Genomic DNA, 8,441 nt, shown 5'->3' with positions numbered 1-8,441 from the left:
TGACTGATGAAAAGAACGGATTTGCCCTTAAAGCACCGGGAAGTGGGGGCGGAATCTGGTGATTGAACTGGAGGAGTGAAGGAAGGGTCTCTATTTTTCTTGTTTTTTGCAAGTATTTGTCTATCCAGAAGACAGATTAACACGGCGCCCGCCGTCTGGTGGCAATTGCAGTGGCCGAGACGTTTTGGTTTTTCGGAAGCTGCAACCCAGACCATCCCTGCTCTCGAGGTTGCGGGCGGGTATGCTCAAGCATTTTGATGTAATTTGTTTTGCTAGTACATTCTGAAAAAAGCGTTCTCAGGCAAGCATGGCATGAACTTGCTCGTTTTTATGCTGATTTCTACCCATCCTATTCAACAATAATAAAATCCCACTCTACTCAACAATAATGAGACACCTTATTTCCTTCCGGGTAATGGCCTCTTGAGAAGAACATAGGGGGTACATAACCGTTTCCGGTCAAGGGTTGAAGGGTCATTCCGTTCCATCGCGAAGTGTCTTCTGGCTATCATTCTGGCGACACGGAGTGGGATCGCCTGGTCGATCCGGAGGCCATTAAAAGGATATAGCATACCACATTGTTCCCATCCCTGACATGGGAGGCCTTCTGACCCGCGCAGTTAGCCCCAGATCAGCACAGGAACCCTCATTGACGCAACAACATCCACGATCACCGCAGATAGTTCAATAATTGTCACAAAGACTCTAGTTCCGTGTTTTTCTGTGTTCTTCAGAGATATTGAGTTCTCCCTGATGGTAGATTGTAGATGAAATGGGGTTCCTAATTTCCATTAACATGGCTAACCCATGTTCGTCTTAATATGCTCAAGATCCTGTCATAACTGATTACTGGTAAGAAAACTACGTAATATGGTCTTAAACACGCAAGCGCGCGCTCCCATGTCATAGCAACGACAGCCTCGACACCCGGCGTTGCAGTCTCCATCGCATGCGGCTTCGGCCTTGCGGCTTGTAACACTAAGCGATGGCCAATGAACGAAAAAGATGACGCATCTTAAGGGCGATGTCTGGTGAAATAAGTAAATCGGCACGCATGTTATATGTAGTGCAAAAGTAAGCCAAATGCAACCTTAATCTGAAAAGTGGAGGAGGGTGGGGGGGGGGGGAGCAGTTAACACTGCAAGCCCCCCCCCACCTTGAAAAGTGGGGGGTCCATGGTCCCCTGGCCCCCTGTTCCTACACCGATGGTCTCAATGGACCGGAAGTAAAATGCAGAAAATAGAGCAGAATGCACAATACATGGTATATGGTTCTGCACGCACAGGATGTACACAAAATATCTTATAATCTTTTTCCAGTGAAACTGTATGTGAGAAGAATAATGCATGACACTCGGGCTTGTTTAATGACCACCTGGGGACACATCTACGGAGAGCGTGCGCTCACAATTGGGGGAGGAGGTAGTCGACATACATGCACCAATGGTACACATTATAACATACTTAAACTTTTAGGTGCACATTTCAGCAACGGCATAAGACAATGCGGACCAAAGATATAAGAATCGCTACGTGTCGGTAAACGTTGACAGAGGATTAACTCGCAAGCACCATCGCGAAATACTGATTGCTAGCGCTGTCGTTCAGGTAAGGTACGTTCAGCAACACTTGTCTGCTGATTTATTTTGACACTGATTTCCTGTAGCGCATTGCCTTCTGATCTGTGATACAGTCCAGCGAAACCTTCTGGCCTAGCCATTGATGTCTCGTGCAAGCCTTATCATAGTGCCGTGTGCCTTGCATGAGGATATGGAAGCTTGCATGCCTGATTATTTTGATACTTTTCTTGTCGGGATCTGCACATATTTACAACAGCTACGATCATTCACAGGCCTTTTGAATTGTGCGTTGTGTGGTGACTTATTCACAGGTGACCACGTGCACTACCTGGAACTGTTGATTTGCCATAATATTTTGGAAATATTGGCCTAGAGTCCTGGCGTAGCCACGGGTCTCCCGGTATACTGACGTACCTGTGTTTTGGCATCGATGTTAAAATTGTGAGAAAAAATCGTGCGTGCGTGCGTGCGTGTGTGTGCGCGTGTGTGTGTGTGTTACGGTACTGTTTTAAGCATTAACGGGTAGCACACGTGTAAGCATTGCCTTTTTCTTTTAACGAGTGATAAATTTCTGGGTTTGCTCTCATGCGATGAACAGATGCAGTGTCACCGACTTCCCTTGTAGAGCGAGCATATTTAAAAAACCGAAGTTGTCCTCAGATTTCGGCCATTTTACAGACTGACTTCCTAGATACATGCAACCAAGCACAGCCACCTCTCAGCCCAGCAGGATCTCATGACTTGTTAATCAGTGCGTCCTATTGGACTTGTGTGACTTTAAGTAGCAGAAACGCCGCCATAGCTCCATCAGTTAGTGAGTGCTGCCCAGCCCACATGTGACAGTGTGCCCCCCCCCCCCCCTCTGAAAGGAGACCTCATGTTGTTCAATAAGTCCGCTGGAAAAGCCTCTCCTCAACTTACATCTCCTGGCGCCGCCCCTGACAGACCCAATAAATTGACGTGGGGAATCCACATCAATGAAAAGTCTCCACCAATCTGTTGATGCACCAGCTAATTGTTCTAAATGGCATCATGTGCAGTATTTTGACCACAAATGGCTATTCATTGAACCATATCCTATGATTTGTAATGTAGTGTGCTTTGAAATATGTTACATCCCTGCCCTAATGCCAGTGATACATGATCAGAAACAGGCCATTAACCCGATAGGAAGCCTAAATTATTGATACCCATACTTTCCCCTCTCTTGCAAGGTTTACTCATTTGGACGCTGTAGGCTAGTTGTGGTGAAGACGTGACAGCGATCACTAAAAATAAAAAGTAGTTGCAACAAGAGGGTCTAGTTTCATAAAGCTATGACCAAACAGCGAACACGCCCCCGGTCGAACACAGAGCAAGTTCCAGGCCGGCTAAGGGCAACGCTGCGACGCTTTCACAGCAGCTCCGCGCGTGTCCAACGCCCCACTCCACGGTACTCGTCTCGTACTCAACGATCACTTGCAAGTCGAGCGCAGCCTCGCCGACCAACAGCATCCGACACCATCTCTGCACCAGCGTGCGAAATGAATCCGTTGCTATGCGACCCCCCCTCCCCCCCCCACGCCGACCGCATGCTTGTAGTGTTCGCACTGGCGTCGACTGTACGCTCTCGGCCGACAGCGGGCGGAGCAACGCTGCCTACCAATAAGGGCAATTATTTACACCCTGGAGGCCCCCCCCCCGCCCCAAGAACTATTTTGGAAGCTCTGGCCCTTGGGCATTCTGTACCTTGGACAATACGTACGTTGGACATTCTGTACTTTGGACATTCTGTACTTTGGACATTCCGTACCTTGGACACGCTGTACATTGGGCATTACGAAACGGGCTCCTTTCACCCTGCGCCATTTTGGAAGTTATTTCTCATCTTGAACATTGTGTACCTTGGACATTATAAACTTTGGACATTCTGTACCTTGGACATTCTGCACTTTGGACGTTCTGTACCTTTGGACATTCTGTACTTTGGACAATATGAAGGCCTCCCCCAATGTCGCCGGTGTGGGTGCCGTGCCCAGCAGCGCAGGGGAAGGCGGCGCGTTTTTGCCGGCCATCCACCGCAACGGCGGCGTGGCAGCTCCTGCCGCTTCGCAGAACGCGGGCCGCCCTCGACTCGCGGCCCACGGCAGGGGCGATGGCCGCTCTAGCATCCTTGGCTAACGGTACATGATGAGGTCCGGTAGCTGACGCGGGTGGAACGGTCCCCGCCCGGAAAAACGGGCGGGGACGGTTCCGGAAAAACGGTCGACAGGTCGCCGGTTCGAAGGGTGTCGAGCGAGCCTTTTTGTCCGGCGCTCGCGCTCGTCAAATGGGTGGCGTCATGTGCCCGCCTTCTCTCGTCCCTGCAAAAATGGCGCCGGCGCGGTGCCGGCGGCTGCGCGGCCCGCTTTACGACCGGAGTCGGCTGAGGCCGGGCCGACGGAGCGCGACGGCAGAGAGCGCGGGGCGACTAGGGTGAGCACGTGCGGTCTGCTGCCGCGCGACGTGGTCAGCGGCGGAGGCGCGGGGTGCGAGGCGGCAGGCTGGTACCGACCTGCAGGCACGGTCTGCAGGCGCTGGTACTGAGCAGGTGACCGGTGGTGCTGCGCTGGCCACGCCGTCCAGAACTCGGTGGTGCTGGGCGCGGAGCACCGCAGAACACTGAAAACCGCTGGCTTCGGTCACTGCTGACGTTCGACAGGACCGTTTCAGCCGGAAGGACGCCTCCGAGAACACGTGTGTCGAGACGGCCCTGGTTGTCAAGCAGGGGCTAACCCCAGCGGCTGCCAACGTGCACTTTGGAGCCTGCTGGATCCCGTTAAGCCAGTGACCAGCCCCTCAGTGGGCACCGGCGCCCGCTGCGCTGTGCACCCGTGTCCGCGCAGCCGCCGTCTGCCTCTGAGTCGCAGCTGTCCGCCATGACTCCCCGCCTGCTGGCCGTCCTGACCCTCGTTCAGGTGGTGCTCCCGGAGCCGGCGTGGCTGGCGACAGGACCACTGACTCTGGCGCAACTTGCAGCGGGTCAGCTGTCGAGCACTGATCTGACTGAGAGTCATCTGACGGAGAGTCAGCTGATGGAGAGTCAGCTGGCGAGCAGCCTGGAGTCGGAGAGCCAGGCGTCAGCGAATCACCTGACTCTGCAGCAGCTTGCAGCGGGTCAGCTGTCGAGCGCTGATCTGACAGAGAATCAGCTGACGGAGAGCCACCTAACGGAGAGTCAGCTGACGGAGAGCCAGCTGACGGAGAACCAGCTGACGGAGAGTCAGCTGATGGGCAGCCTTGAGTCGGAGACCCAGGCGTCAGCGGGTCAACTGACGGGAGACGGGCGGCCGGGGGACGGGCCGGCGCCGGCCGCCGAGCCGTTCCGAGTGTTCTGGAACGTGCCGTCAGCCCCGTGTACCCAGTCTTTCGGCGTCGACCTCAATCCCGGACAGTACGGCTTCACGGTGAACGCCGGCGAGAAGTTCGCTGGGGGGCAGATCGCTCTGCTCTATTCTCCAGGTGATGTACGACAGACAGCGGGCCGAGCATGCACAGCGCGCTGTTCTCACCTGGCGAATCACGAGTTTGCTGTGCTTGAAGCGGACCGTCGGATGGACATGCGGATTTCCTGTCGGTTGACTGGATGCAAAGAACAAATCGACGACTTGCACTAGGATTGCAAAGCTATTCAGCATGAGATATGGGCTTTTCAGACGATGTCGAATCGCCCGGAGTTCATATTGTCACACGCACTACGTCATTTTTTCCACTTTCCCCCTGAAGTCGCCACTCGGCTGACGATTTTCTCCGTTCCCCGTGATTCCGACGCGCGCCGTTTGTCCTCCGGCAGGTTTGTTTCCGAATATTCTGAAGAACGGCTCGGAAGTGAATGGCGGCCTGCCGCAGGTGGGGTCGCTGGACGTCCACCTGAAGCGGTTCCAGGAGGACCTGGAACGATCCGTGCCAGACGTCAACTTCAGCGGTGAGTTGTGGTTCTTCTCCTCGTGCTCTCTCTCTCTCTCTCTCTCTCTCTCTCTCTCTCTCTCTCTCTCTCTCTCTCTCTCTCTCTCTCTCTCTCTCTCTCTCTCTCTCTCTCTCTCTCTCTCTCTCTCTCTCTCTCTCTCTCTCTCTCTCTCTCTCTCTCTCTCGCACTTGCGGTCTCTCTCCGTTTTCGTTTTGGGCCCAGTCGGTTTGCATGCAAGGTGATCTGACATGCTTTAGCGCGCGGGAGACATCAAACAATATTTTTTTGCGAAAAGCACAATTTGGAAGACTTAGCACATCGTGCTAATCAGCCTGTACCTCGAACACTGAACAGACTTATTGTGGCATATCGAGGGGGGTACAATTTACAACGTATTCATATTCGAATATTTATTCGTACACACCAACATTGGGGGCAAGCACAGCTCTGTCCTTATTGCATGGGATTAAAATCTGAAAATACGCTCGTGCTCAACATGACGTCGAGTGTACGAACAATTGGCAGCATGACCTTCAAATGTCATGGTATAGCCTCCGGGCAATAATAGGTTAAAAACGTAGTCACGCAGTACTCCGTCAAAACGCATTGGATCCAAATATGACAACGCTTACGGGGTGGCAGTGACGTCACGTTTATACAGCTTTCGTGATCTGACCTTTAAAGGTCACCGTATAGCGTCCAGGCAATCAGAGAGAAAACGCGGTCACGCATTACTTCACTGGAGGTTAGGCCAACTGAGGGCAAACGCCTGATGACGTGGCGAGTACGTTGTCTGATGTCACTGAGCACTGTTGTCAGATTTGGATCCGATATTTTACGGACGGAGAACTGTGGGACCATTTTTTACCTACGATTGCCTGGAGGTCATACGACGACCTTTAGAGGTCAGGCTGCTCAAGTTGTATGTACTTGCTGGCGTGGCGAGCACGTAGCCATTTTCACGTTTGAACTCCATGCATTAATGGGTGAGATGTGCGTGACCGTGTTTTCGGCGTATATCAATATAGACCCGAATTTGGATGCGTGGTTAACTATGCCTGCACGTCAGATTATGCGAAATATAACCATTTGTCTGATGCGGAGCACTCACCAACGTAGCCACCGCCTCGTATGATTTTAACATATTACCGTGACATGATTCAGGAGCATGGTGGCGTCCTGGTGTGGACTTTCCTGAAAATCAACGTGTATGTGGAAAGGGTGTGTGTGGTATCTGAGCCGAATGCATAAACACAACGTCCCACAGGTCTGCATTCACGTTCAGAAAACAATGTCGAGCCACTCCAATGCATTGAAGACTCCACCCCCAAAGCTCACACCTCGAGAGCTGACGCTGAGCCCAGCATGACGGGCGTGGGAGTGATCCCCTCCCCACACCAGGCGTGGGGGTGATCGACTTCGAGGGCTGGACGCCCTGGTTCGCCGCGCTGGCGAGTCCACTCAAGCAGGCGGCGCTACAGCTGGTGAGGCGGCAGCACCCGCAATGGACGGACACCCGCGTCGCCGAACAGGTCAGACGCACGCGGACGGGGGGGGGGGGGGGGGGGTGTCATTGGGCAGGCCAACCACGCTAGCACAGACGTGCGGGTGATTCAACGGGTCACGCGGATGAGCAACCCGGTGAATCGCCCCTCCCCCCCCCCCCCCCGCCCTCGATACCAACACCCGCGAACACTCGGTCAAGCCCGGAAGCGCTTGGACCTGTGGTCTGTCTCCCAGACTGAGGAATGATTTGAGCAGCAGCTTGGTTTTGAGGTCTTAAAAGACTTCGAGAAGTGTTCTCCGTACTCCAGGTGAGCTTCGGTCGTGACCCTTTTCTCCCGCAGCTTAGGAGGACCGTGGCGAGGACGCCTGAGATGAGAGGCTACGGAAAACTGTTGGTGATCTGTTGGTGTTGGTGTTGGTCTCTCCACTTACTCGAGAGGACTTTGCTCCCCGGCCCCTAACCTCAGACCAGGGAGAAATTTGATCCACAGTCCGTGTTATCAGACCTGCGAGGACTTTCATTCGTGATCCGTCTTTTCAGACGCGGGAGGACTTGGATCCGTGGCCCGCGTTATCAGATTCGGGATTACTTTGACCCGTGACCGGTGCCGGCAAGCTCGGAAGGACTATGACCGGTGACCGGTGCCGGCAGGCTCGGAAGGACTTTGACCGGTGACCGGTGCCGGCAGGCTCGGGAGGACTTTGACCCGTGACCGGTGCCGGCAGGCTCGGGAGGATTTTGACCGGTGACCGGTGCCGGCAGGCTCAGGAGGACTTTGACCCGTAACCGGTGCCGGCAGGCTCGGGAGGACTTTAACCCGTGACCGGTGCCGGCAGGCTCGGGGGGGGGCTTTGACCGGTGACCGGTTCCGGCAGGCTCGGGAGGACTTTGAGTGGTGGGCTCGCCTGTTCCTTCAGCAGACGCTGGAGGCGGCCGAGCGTGCCCGGCCGGCCGCTGCCTGGGGCTACTACCAGTATCCGCTCTGCGGGAACCTGCACATCCCCAACGGCACCTGTCCGCAGTCATGGCGCGACAAAAACGACCGGTCAGTGCTGCCATTTCGCGGCCGAGCCAGGCAGTAGTAGTGCTGCTGGTCACCGCTCGGTGAGAACCCATCCCCTTGTGGTCCGTCTGCTGATGGTTGTCGCGACTGCTGCATGCTCCTGTCCCTGTGCCGGCCCGCTATACCCGCCCGGTACAATCCTGCACTCTACGTGCCGTCATCGCTGCTGGGTACCAGCTGCGTCTTGTACAATCCCGCCCACGTTTGTGTCAGTACCCTTTCGTGTAAGCACGTTCTCATGGCAACCGCGTGCCCACCCCCAGCCTTTGCATCGGAAGTGGATTATTGCCATTGCTCCTGCCGTCCGCTGCAGGCTGTGGTGGCTCCTGAGCTCCAGCAGCGCCCTGTACCCGTCCGTGTACCTGTT

The 8,441-nt window shown here is 54.6% G+C and overlaps 1 long non-coding RNA gene across 1 annotated transcript; it reads left to right on the top strand.

The window, feature by feature from the left end:
• The first annotated feature begins 5,393 nt into the window (after positions 1 to 5,393).
• On the top strand, positions 5,394 to 7,966 carry LOC119113792 (uncharacterized). Its single transcript, XR_005095966.1, has 3 exons — positions 5,394 to 5,522; positions 6,906 to 7,036; positions 7,887 to 7,966. It is a non-coding gene; the product is annotated as an uncharacterized LOC119113792 (long non-coding RNA).
• The last annotated feature ends 475 nt before the right edge of the window (positions 7,967 to 8,441 follow it).

The sequence above is a fragment of the Pollicipes pollicipes genome, unplaced genomic scaffold (assembly GCF_011947565.3).
Source record: "Pollicipes pollicipes isolate AB1234 unplaced genomic scaffold, Ppol_2.1 Scaffold_7262;HRSCAF=8765_pilon_pilon_pilon, whole genome shotgun sequence".
In the NCBI taxonomy this organism is placed as follows: domain Eukaryota; kingdom Metazoa; phylum Arthropoda; class Thecostraca; order Pollicipedomorpha; family Pollicipedidae; genus Pollicipes; species Pollicipes pollicipes.
This window is presented reverse-complemented; position numbering and strand designations above follow the sequence as displayed.